Source organism: Rissa tridactyla, chromosome 3 (assembly GCF_028500815.1).
Source record: "Rissa tridactyla isolate bRisTri1 chromosome 3, bRisTri1.patW.cur.20221130, whole genome shotgun sequence".
NCBI classification, from domain to species: Eukaryota; Metazoa; Chordata; class Aves; order Charadriiformes; family Laridae; genus Rissa; species Rissa tridactyla.
This window is the reverse complement of record NC_071468.1, coordinates 120,081,120-120,091,067: the sequence shown is the minus strand read 5'-3', so window position 1 is coordinate 120,091,067 and position 9,948 is coordinate 120,081,120.

Genomic DNA, 9,948 nt, shown 5'->3' with positions numbered 1-9,948 from the left:
TCATATTCAAATCCACGTTACCTTTTATTTCTCACAATAAATTGATCTTCATTTACTTTAAATTTTTCAAAATTTACGAATAAAAATAACTGGAACTATATTATTATTATTATTATTATTATTATTATTATTATTATTATTATTATTATTTTCAGACAAGAACTGGCTAAAATTCTGGAATGAGAACTGCAGTTTTCAGTACGACTTGAGAAAAGACTAGAAATAAGTTGCTACAAAAGCCTACAACACAGGTTGGAACAACTGTCTTTAGCACTGGAGGGCAGTATAAGTACCAATATAGGCTAAAATAGCAAAACCCCGGTATCCTCAAGTAAGTGGCTTTGTCTATGGGAACAGTAACTGCTGCTTCTTCAGAGTGGACGGCTACAAACAAGACATCCTGCAGCCAGCAGGTCAGACCTGCCACTGAAAGACAGAGAGACAATTTTTTTGTCATCGTTTTTTCTTTATCGTTAAAATTTCCCAGACCAGACCAGAGTTGGGAGGGAGAGAAACTTTCCATGGACAGAGATCTTCTGGAAGCGAAATTTGTTTGCAAAATTCCTATTGAGCTTTTCTCCAATTTTAATACTAAATATAGTTGCAGAAGCCCTCATCATCTTATAGCTACTACCAAACTTGAATGCAGTCCCAGGCCTTTGGGGTATCTTTCTTATAGCCAGGCGTCCGCCACCGTCGTTTCTTGGAGCTCAGCAGAGTTTAAGGGCTTGATAAAATGAGACTCTAATTGGTTCGTTTGCAACATGCACAGAAAATGTTATCAAACTAAAAGAGGAAAGATTCAGACTAGATATAAGGAAGAAATTTTTTACAATGAGGGTGATGAAACACTGGCCCAGGTTGCCCAGAGAGGTGGTAGATGCCCCATCCCTGGAAACGTTAAAGGTCAGGTTGGACGGGGCTCTGAGCAACCTGACCTAGTTGAAGATGTCCCTGCTTATTGCAAGGAGGTTGGACTAAATGACCTTTAAAAGTCCCTTCCAACCCAAACTGTCCTATGATTCTGTGATTCTAAATAGCTATGATATAATCAAGGAAAAATTCTTTTATGTTTCTCCTTCAAGTGAATGACAGAAGAAGAAGAATGGAGAAAATTGTGTACTTTACACCAAATCAGTTAAATCCAATAAAAACAGAAAATGGAAGAAAAAGAAAGAAACCCTTACGGCAACGTTAGTAAGTTGGTTGGTTAAACATTTCTCATATGACAGCCTTCAAGTCAGACACAGAAACCTGAGGACAAAGTCCTCAGTAGGTAAGGGAGTGTGCTTCATTTGCACTTCATTTGAGTTATGTCAGCTGCGATTCGTGGCTGTACACGCAGGAATCATTCTGATAAGCTAATTACCTTGATCTCCAGAAGAACCTGTGTAATGAATTGACAAGAGCGCATTTGACATGGGACCAGCACCGATATGTTGCTACAGCTGAGTGACTATTGTGAAGGTTGCAGCATTTAGTAGTCCTGAATTTCTAGGCAGAAACTTGGGAGATTGCTGTAGTGTGACTGGTGGTTTGCAACATGAACTGTTCAATTTTGATGACAAATAATATTTCAACTGAAGTAATTTCATGGCTTCTTGCAATTCAGCTGAACATCCTGAGTATTATTCTACTACCATGTGTTTTTTGCACTCAATATTACCCATGTTTGGCAGTGGAGATGTTTTGCATTTCAAAGACACAATAGAGTTACCACTTCACCATGTGAGATGACAATTAGCCGTTTTCCTTTCACCAAGGAGAGTTTCCTCAGCAACAACTGGCAGAGGCAGTTTTCTAGTAATGCCCTTTTTTCAGTGCCTTTTGGGGCTACTAGCTAGAAAACTCAGCTGGGGAAATGGTGATTGATTTAGTAATGGAAAATAAGTGTCTCTCTGGAAAATAGCCAGACAAAGATGGACAGGCCTAGATCCTGGGTCAGGTGCCCTCTCCAATATGACCGACAAGGTCATGTCCTCAGATTCTTCACCATCTCCTCCCTTTCATTGGAAAGGAAACCAGGTCCATGGGTAAGGACAGAATTTTAGTCCAGTAAGTTCCCTCTAGACAGAGTACTGAGGACAAGGACTTCAGGATACAGCCAGAGACTTCAAGCCAAGTCCCAAAGGTTACCATTTGCACTTGATGGGGGAAATGTGAATGAATGTGAAATACATGATTTAATTTGTTCTTCTAAGCTCACTATTTACTCAAGGGCCTGAGAGATGCTCATGCTGGTATCTCCATCATCAAGAGCAAGAGAAGTGATAGCACAGAGGCATGGACAGATCTTACAGCCGTTGGGTAGTGCTGAGCATGATATGGCCAGGTTCCCTCAGGCTTCCCAGAGATGGTCAGAGAAAACCATACCCCGTGCTGGAAGGGTTTGAACTCAAACTCTGCTGCTGCAGGAAGAGGGGCTGGGAGCTACCAAGGTTGTGGAGGAGAAGGGAGAAGCCTGAGTGTGAAAGCAAGAAAGAACTTGGTGAGAAAGGAGCTGTTGGCATGAGTGATTGGTGAAGAAAGGAACTGGGTTATGTCCTATAGGGGCCATTATCTAGTCAGCTGTCTCTGGGATATTTAAACATTTGGTTGCACTTAGCATAGCCTCAGGGCAGCTGTCAATGATCTGCCAATAGTCTGTGAGGGACTGCGTGCCAGCACAGGGTTGCCAATTGCTCTGGCCTGCTCTTCCCAAGCCCTGAGATGCCCTGCACCCCTTGTGAGGAAGGAGGTGCCAGGTCCTGGTGCTGCCCAAGGTCTTAGGTCCACATTTGCTCTTAAAAGAAACCCTGTTCATTTCCTCTAAAACTAAATGTAAGGGAACAGGCACTTGACAAAATGGTCCTGTAATACACATTAATGCTGAATATCTTTCTATTAAAGAAAGGGAAAATTCTACTATTTAAGAGTAATATATTTTATTGAAGATTTCAGTCTTTCAAAGACATAATTATTTGGTATAGAATTTCAAGCTCAGTAAAAGGCCGTTATACAAATATGGTCATGGTATAATCTTGAAAAATATTAACAGTTTTCAGCAACAAGGGAGCTTTACGAGGGAAGAAAACCAATATTAACTTATGGTGTTTATTCTTAGCATAGTAAAGTTGCCTACACCTGAGAAATTCCAGTAATTAAACAACTAATGCTAAATTCATACAAAGAAAGGTTAAGTAAATTCTGCAACTTAAAGGGAGATAGAAAAGCTGACCATTACGGGCTAAAAAAAAAGAACAAGCATTGCATTAAATTGGGGTGCAAATGGACATAAATAACAGTTGGAAAAAAATGACCTTCATCTTTTCTACAGTACTTGCTTAATTCAGTCCTTTTTGTAGTGACCTCGGCTGCTCTCAACTCTATTGTTTGGAATGCCCCAGTCACCCAGCTGCCACCCTGGAGCCCTAATGACCCATTTTACCCCCCCACCCCCGCCAAGAAACAAAGTGAACAGTCAAGCTGATTATTGCCCATCACCTGAAAAATTATTTCTCAACATTTTCACTACAGCTAAAATGAACAGCGATGCCTCAGCAGGATTAGTCTGACCCTTTTTTAGACATATAAAGGTATATAAACTAGTTATCCTGGCTGTTCCCCAGCTCTGGTGGCTGCTGTCAGGTGTGTGCAAGGGCCCTCATCCTAAAGTAGCTATCTGAGCTAGTTGAATTGCGCTACCTATTTCTCTCCTTTGACTATAGCCTGGGAGGAGAGGTCTTTGATATCTCATTTTTACATGTCCCTTTCCATCTGGTCCTGTGCTTCCGTACAGTATTGGCTGCAGACATCATAGGGGAAGACTTATGTCATGAAAAGACACAGTCGTTAGACTCTTAAATGCTTATTGTGCCCGTGTTTCTATCGAGCTCATATTTCAGGGCAAAGTTTTTACAAAAGTATTGTTCTTATAAGGAACAGAGATCAGTTGCTCTGAAACTTTTTCAGGATGTTGAGGAAATGTCTGATTTAAGACCTTCCATCTACTTTTCAGATTAGAATATCTGCTTATTCCAGTCCTCAGACTGGCAAAGACTTATGGGCATGTCTTATATACATCCTGATGGCTCCACTGAAGCCAATGGGATTATTCACAATGTTTACAGCTTGGTAATTGCATCTGTTTTTACAGGAGCAGGGGCTTGATTTCTTTTCCTGGTGTACATAAGTGTTCCTCACCAGATGCAGCCCAAGAGCATGTATAGTGTGATTCTCCACTTCTGCCCTGTTCATGTCACCATTCACATTTAATTTAATTTAAAGGCAGCAGATGATGCCATGGCAAGTTTTATACCAGGCACAAAGCCAGATTTTTCTTTTTTGTTATTTTTTTTTAATTGGCAAAACTGGATTAAACTTCACCAAGCAATTCCTCTCTTATCCATAATAGAGACACATGCAGCACTTCTCCAGTGTATCGCTTGAAAGAAATAATGAATTACATTAAATGAAAAGTTGCATTTTTTCTTTAAAAAATGAGGTTCAACATCATAAAATACTGTACCCTCGTTCTGATTCAAATATCTTCTTGTTATTTTTCCAGGAAAAGTGCTCATCAAGGCTTTGTTCTTGCCTGAGTGTTGTATGACTGTAACAAATCACTAAAATGTCCCTGAGATGTCTCGGAAATTGTCGCGGAAATTGAAGCCCTGAAAAATACATGTGCTTGGCATAGTCTTTCTACATATTGTGAAATTGGTGCTATAATTGTAGGATTTTGTATGTTATGCAAAGGGGCCTTTTCTTTTAGGGCCTCTTTTTCTGCAAAGCTCGTATTTAACTTGAAGCAGAGAGATAAGTGCATGCTTATTTAGTTCAGTGCTTAAACACATGCTTAAATTTAAAGATGTCCCAGTCCACAAGACTTAAGAATTTGATTAAACTAAACTAAGTAATTTACTTGAGTGCTTTGCCAGATTAAGATCTCCAGAAGCAAAAGACTAGTATGAATATAGGCTGCATTGGTGTCAAAAGTTATAAGTTGGCTAGTAAACCAAACAATGTCAGGGGTTACTCTCTGGCCCCGAAGGAGGCTGGCATGGTCTGTCACTGTCCATACTATTAAACTCTCCTGTGGTGTAAAAACCGTAAACGAGCTGTCTGGTGGGAACGGTTCCTGGGTCATGCCTAGGAATTGCTGGGGAGAGAGCTGGTTTTCTGGACCAAAACTGTGCCAGGGACTTCCTTAGGTATTTAATAGCTTTGAAGCTTAAATATCAGCACCTATGTGATGCCATAACCTGGAATCACCTCTGAATGTAACTGCCTCAGCCGTAAGAGGTTGCACCTGAAGTTCTGTGCTTCAACTGGCTTCATCATGCCCAGGACTTAGACCAGGTTTCACGGTGCTGTTGAGTAGCAGTTTGTTTTTATACGCTGAGGTAGTGAGAAGAGAACAAGTTCTTGTTCAGGCCAGGTGCTGTCACTGTTGTAGACTTTCACAGCTAGATGAGCCCTCTCTGAAGTTCTCACACAGGTACAGTAACTGCAGCTAGGCTGGCACCTTGGTCACTCTATGCTTTTCCACCTCATGGTGCAATTTTGCAACTACCTCTTCTTTTTCTGCAGAGGCAAAATCACACATCCCACAAATCCTGCATATTTAGTGTTTGGGTCTAGATGTTGGGAATGAGGGCCTATGCCTGAATAGGTACACGCTAACGCTTCTGCTCCGCCAGATGACGCAGTGTCTCCTTTGTTGTGGGGTTGAAACCAGTGGGGTTTTCTCCAAGAGAAATTCTGCTTCTGGCAGACAGGATATTTTTTGTAGGTCAGGAATTATCTTCGGTGTGATAAGTGTGAAAAAAGTTCATTCTTATTGATGAAAGGAAATAAGAACAAAGAAGCATCATGCCAGAATTGCAAGAGAAAGAGAAAAAAAAATGGTTAGGACCAAGATTTCTCTATTCATGGAGACTTCTACTCTCTACTCAGTTGACATTCCTATTCAAATTCCCATGTAAAAAAATTCTATCCATGACTGAATCTAAAATAATTCATGTCCTATTCTCAAGTGGCTTATTGAAAGAAAAATGATGCTTTTTGTTACAGAGGAACTCAGTGGAACATCCAGCATACAGCTGGGAAACTGAGAAGCAGTTTTACAGTAGGGGGACGCCACATGGCCTTACCCCGGGAGAAGTCCTTCTGCAGAAAAAGTTGTGCTAAACTCTTCATGATTTTATTACATAAGGGTAGACTGCGATGTGTGCTCAGGAGAACTATACAGCTGATATTGCCAAAATAGTGGTGTTGCAAGTAATGGGGAGACCATTATCAATCTGTGCTAGAAATACTGCCTGGAGTATCCAGCAGTTGGGTTGAAGTTAAGCAGGACACTGTTGAGGTACCATTAATTTTTCTCTAGTTAAGGCTGCATCAACATTTCCAGTTGAATACTTGTTTCCAGACGCTTGTATAATTCAGCCTGGAAAATGTACTCTGAACAGAAACTTGGCACAAAATATTCCAAGCAGGGGCAATATTTTCTTTTTGAGGGCATGAGGAAATACACGTTTATTTTTGTTTCTGAGACAGAAAAGCAGTGAAAAACTAGGCATTTCTGTGATAAAAGTGTTCTGAAAAAAAGGAATGCCTACAGTAAAAAGAACTAGAGAGTAGAAGTTTATGAGATAAAAAGTGCAGAAAAATGGAAATTTAGGCTTAATTATTTTTCTGAGTTTTCTTACAGACACTTTTCTGTCTGAAGAAAGTTTTTAGCTATTTGTGTGCTGCTATAAATTAGCTAGTTCTGTACCAAAGTCTGTGCTTTGGTGCATCCAAGCATCTTCCATTTATTTCAACAGGGTTATGCTCTCAGAGTTTTCAAAAATAAATAGGAAAATTCTGAAAAGGTTGAGAGCACACACAGAAGATTAAAGTTGAGCTGCAAAGGAAAGATAGCTTCAGGGAGTGGGAAAGAGAAACTTTATTTTCTTTAATGAGGAAGCAGGAAGAAAACGAGAATAGTGTTGTGGGCACATTGGTACGTCAGAGAGGAAATAAAGCAAGCAAGGAAAGATGAAGTTCAGAACTGCTTCATGCCTACTTGTTTTCATCAAGATTTTGATTGTCTGTCTGGCAAGAAGGCCAGATCCCTATGTTTGGCCTGAAAAGCCACAACTCACATCAAATTTGTGACTAAGCAATGACTATTCATACCTCTGGGGGTAGGATGGTCATCTAAGTTTCACATTGGTTCCTTCACTTTTAAGCCATGAAGGAGGCAGAAAACTCAGGGAAAAGAAAGTCTTGAGGTTTAAATGGAAGATATTCCAGAAAACTTTTTCTACCTGACTGATGTGATAGAATAAGCAGTTGCACTTCTCCAGCTGCAGGCAGGTGAGTTGATGTGTGGGGCTCTGTAGTGAGAAATGGGGATCTCTCAAAGAACAGCTCTAAAAAATCCCCCAAAATCTTCTTGGTCACAGGTATGCCTGTGAGCTGCTGTGATCACCAATTCCAGATTACTCCTTGGGAAATTTTGAATGTCGGCACTCAGTGCCAGGTAGGTACCTCTGTGTATCTCCAGGAGATTGTGGTGCTGCTGCTGCTCGTATAGCCGGCAGAGAGCAAACAACAGGGGGGTGCAACTCCCGAGCTTGCAGCGTGGTATGCACCTTCCGTCTCTCATTCACAGCTTTGTCAGGTAAGGAAGCAGCTCTGCATCTCCTTCCCAAGGGTGTGTGAAACCCAGGATGGGATCCTTTCCCGGCTGTACGTGGAAAACAGGTCACCAAAAGGAACAGGCTGAGATGGGGCAATCTGCACTCACTTGGTCTGTGACATTGCTTTATGCAAGACTATGGTGAAAAGAAGCATTTTAGGTGATGGATGAGCTTCTTTCCGTAATCAGATTCCTTCCCTGTTCAAATTCCTTCTTGCTCATGTAAGATGGTATGGAAGAAGAATCAAAGTCTATAATTTGATTGCACTACCCTCCGCACAACATGTTTCACTTGGTTTCCACTTCACCTTCATCTTCTGAGATAGCCTTAACATCATTTTTTATTTAGAGCCTTGTTGAGTATCTGCTGCCTCTCTGTGAAGTGTCTCTTTTCCCCAACACTACAGCATGTCTCTTGTTCACTAACTGCCTAACTTTGCTTCCTTTCAGTGTTTCCTAGGACAACAAATGAGAGCTTGAGGTACTCAAAAACCTAGTGTTGCAATGAAAAAGAACTTATTAAAGTTTATAATTACAGAAAAATTAATCAAAGAGACTTAGCATGGTACTTGCATAAAGACAATAAGCCAAGCTCTTGTCATAGTGAAATATGGAATAACTCCATTGAAATAAATCTTAATTATGCTAGAGTCACTACTCAGCATGACTTAATTAAGAGTAGAGCAGAAAGACCCTTTGTGAAAAAAAAGAACACTAATTACACAACTGCTTTCCTTCCTATTTTTTCCCTCTCCCTGGTTCTTTTCCTTCCCACTGCAGAAAATTTCAAAACTAGAGTTGTTCAGGTGAACTCGAATAGATATTAGCATGTGACAGGTTACATCCTAAATAGGATTTTTTTGAAGTAAAAGGTTGAGAATGATAACCCTGAAGACAACTTATTTAAATTATACATGCAAGGTGCCATGCATCCATACCTATCTTGGCCATAAAAAGTACGTTGCTTTGTTAAGCAATAAATTTATGAAACATCAAGTACTGGACTACAGAGACGAAGACTTAATTCTAATAAAAAAGACAGAGCAATAGATCAATTAAGGTTAAAATAGCCCGCATGGGAAAGCGTAAAGAAAAAACTACAGAAAGAAAATATACCTTCACTGTAGCCTCCCAAATGCAGCATGCAACAATGGCTATAGATTATAGACAGATATATTGTTCAACAAGCATATCAACAATGTAAGAGGTTCATTTGTCATGATTTTACTTCTTACCAGATAGAAAGCATGCAAAGCCAGGTATATCATGGCAATGAATCTGTTGACTTCAACAGAGTTATCTCAGCAATGAATTCAAACTAATATACTTTGAGGGAATGAAACCAAACCAAGTAGGAAAATGCACACAGGGTTCTTGGCAGCTTATGTAGACCATATATAAACCCACACATCGAAGGAATATGCACAATATCCCAGGGGACTTATGGTAACTAAAAAAAGGTGTATAACGAAGATCCAATACGCAGCATGTATCGGAGTGCCAGATTGCTTTGCATGGGCTATGTCCTCTCTTCACAGGTACTCATATAGCTCCAGTTGAGCTGAAGAGGTGCTGCAGAAAAGGGTAGAATTTATTGAAAAGGACTGAAAGCAAAAAAAGCTACAAAAGGAGAAGGAATTAAAAATTATGATTTCGCCATCCCCAAATGATTCCAGTGTGAAATGAATTATAGAAGAAAATAATCTTTTTTTTTTTAAGCTTGAGATGAAAGTTTTCCTTGGTCCATAGAGACTGACATATCTGCAGGAGTTAATAGCTGCAATGGCCTTTCCTGGTAGACCTGGAAAACGGTTGATAAATAAAACAATCAAATGACATCCATGGAAGGTCTGGTTTGTTTTCTGCTCCACTCCTGCATTGGCGTAGAAATAAAAAACTTCTAGTCCCAGAGTGTAGTCTATATAGCTTGTCTCTGGTATATACAAGTGCTACTGCGCATGCATGATATTGAGAGAGAAGCTGGTTTGATGTCTCATCAAACTCCATCTCATTTGTGTGAGCCTACCTTCAATATTGACATATTCTGATTTCTTAGATCACCGTTCTCTGCTAGGGGAATTCCAGTGGTAATTTTTAAACACTATGTTCTGCATAAAAGCCTCATAAGCCAAACATAAAATTTGAGCTGAGTTACTCCTGGGATTTATCCCTAAAATAGATGCTTGGGAGGCAAGTTTCTAAGGTTTTCTTCTTTTCTCTTTCACTTGGTACTTGGTCATTTTAAGTGGGGTTAATCTCACCAAATCTGGATGAGTCTG